Here is a 2,782-nt window from a genome sequence, read left to right on the forward strand (position 1 = left end):
ACAAGAGCGTTAAGGAGAGGTTGATTGATTGTACATGTTTTGCGCTCCCACCTGCATAATTTAAAACAATAAGAAGGTTGGCTGCTCTGAGGCTTAGTAGGTTACAATATCCAAGCAGACAGACGATTATACATGTACATGTATACTCGTAGGTGATTATAAAGTACCTTCCCCCGGTGGGAATCAAACTCACGTCTTCCATATACAACAGGGAAGAGACTTGCCATTTTTGCTACTTTAGAATTACAAAGTTCTATCTTCTAAGTACCTAGTTTTAAGAAATTTGAGGCCAAAAATAATTTTTAAAATTTTGAGTTTCACAATATTATGTCAAGCTTTTTAAGAAACGGCTCCGAATAATTTTACGATTTTGATAGATCAGAAAGAACATTTGTTTTCTTACCTCATGGTCGTAGTAACTCAAAACGGCCCAAAATGCCAGGCAGTACTTTGTAATTCTAAGGTAGAGATTTATTAAAATGGCTCTGTTAACAAGGTAATATCTTTTCATTCATTTGATTTCTTTTGATTCCTGAAGTCCACCCCTTCCCACCCCACCACGTGTGGGCAAGATTTAAATTTCTCTTAATTTTTATTCAGTGCTCAACCAGTTCCAGAATATCCCATTAAGTTATCATCCATGAACATCTATATCAATGACAGAAGTAATATCGACAACAACAACAGCAACAACAACAACAACAACAAAAGCAATGATTAATAATAATAATAATAATAACAACAACAACAACAACAGCTTTACAACCAGTAACAAAAAGCACGACATACACGTCTAATAGAGCAACGCGAAATGGTTATAGTGACAACTGCCAGGACAAAATATTATAATCATAAAAACAAACATGTACAATCTATTTTGTCATTGAAATCACGACATTTACAACAGTTAAAAAATCTCGATTTTTAAGTCCAGAACGTTACACGTGTTCTTCTATTGTTTTATGGGTCACAAGAAGAAAACGTAATAAATTAAATCCCCCCCCCCCCATATAACCTCTTTGCGCCTTCTTTCGTTCCGCAAAAGTCCCTTTTTCTTTTTCAGCTGAGCATTACGGCTTTACATACTGGATGATCCAAATAAAACTTAAAAACTTGTTTTGTAAATATCTTCCTCTATGCTGAAGTTTTGCCTTTCAGATTTGAGCGTAACGTTTGGAAGCCAAAAAGAATTTGTCTGATGTATTTTAGATAAGTCCATTGAATGGTTTTGCTCTATATAGCGCATTAAGAAAACAACCAAATTTCAACCTTGTCGTCATTTTCATAGCATGACGCACCAGTTTGCATTAGGCCTGCCACTAAAACAACAATCGCGCCATATGGCAAGCTACAGCAGTCTAACAAGTCAGCAGAAGTCTGTAGATATAATTTTTCCAAAATTTAATTTTGCCTGCTTAGATAATCGTTACGTTTAGTAAAAAGCTGGGAGCTTTTTGTATTGAACATTACCTTTCCACAAACTCACCATTCCTGACATTTCGTAAGTTTTGCGCACGGCATGGAGAAAATGCTTAGGTGCCCTCAAGACCTTTGGCGTCATGAGTAGAGAAGTTCCGTCAGTTTGGATCTATAGCGAATCAGAACTAAAAAGTTCTTTAAAAAATGACCACTTCAGGTCGAACACGCACCATGCACAGCCCGTTAAACGTCACCAGAGTGCAGATTTCAGTAGCCGAGTCCCATGAGACGTCTGTCCGTAGATTATCTGCAGTTAGGACTTTCCTACACATCAACAATCTGCATTGCATTCTCATGGCATATCTTAGCCTTCGACTATACCATGTTCATCTTCGCTAGGCCGAGATGACATGGATCAGAGCATGGCAAAGTGTTCGTGATTCCTCGATTGTCTTGTAAAGAGGGATAATTTCTTCGATGACATTTGGTTTAGGGCAAAGCCCATATTCACCCTGCGGGATGTGTTAACTCCAAAAATGCTGTCTATTAGGCACTTCACTCTATAATTGTCTCCAGAAGCCACTTCTTGGTGAACATGTACAGTGTCTGTGGCTTTGAAACTCACGGTTTAGCAGGTCCTTGTGTTAGGGCGCCACTGAACATTTCTAACGACGCGTTAAAAATGTGTCGAGTCCAAAGGAGGGAATGTGGAGCACTGCTAGGAATTTCAGAATGAAACCATTAGGTTTTTTAAACTCTGTAAAAGAAATTAAATTTTGTATGTCACAGGGATGGAAAATTAGTGTCAAAGAGAAAATAAAGATAAAGGTCAACTAATCTTTTCACGACTTCCTTTACAAGATTTTAAAACATTGGTTAACTTTGCTTTTTTCTTTTAGCCGTTTCCGTTTTCAAAACATGTTTCTTCTTCGCGGATTTTATATCAAAGAAATTCTCTTTGAATGAATTATGTCTGTTCCAAATTACAGCATTCTAGAACAATTTTTGGGCGAGATATTCAGAAAAAAAGTTGTAAAGTTTTTTTGGATCACCCTGTAAATTTGGGTCTATAATAGCAGCTACTGGAATATTCAAAACAATTAAAATAGGAATACAAAATGCTCTGAAGAAGTGCTTTTATCTATTTTGACTAGAGAGAAGCGTATCTACACGATTAATTGTCATTAAATAGTTGGGATAAAGACAAGATTAAAAAGAAAGAGCAGAGGCAATAAATGAAAGTAATAGGATGACCCGTTTTAAGGGATAAAAGAATTTGAATGACATTCTGACTGTTACAGGTTTGTGTATAATGTGTGTGTGTGTGTGTGTGTGTGTGTGTGTGTGTGTGTGTGTGTGTGTA

The sequence above is a fragment of the Aplysia californica genome, unplaced genomic scaffold (genome assembly GCF_000002075.1).
Source record: "Aplysia californica isolate F4 #8 unplaced genomic scaffold, AplCal3.0 scaffold00343, whole genome shotgun sequence".
Classification (NCBI taxonomy): Eukaryota; Metazoa; Mollusca; class Gastropoda; order Aplysiida; family Aplysiidae; genus Aplysia; species Aplysia californica.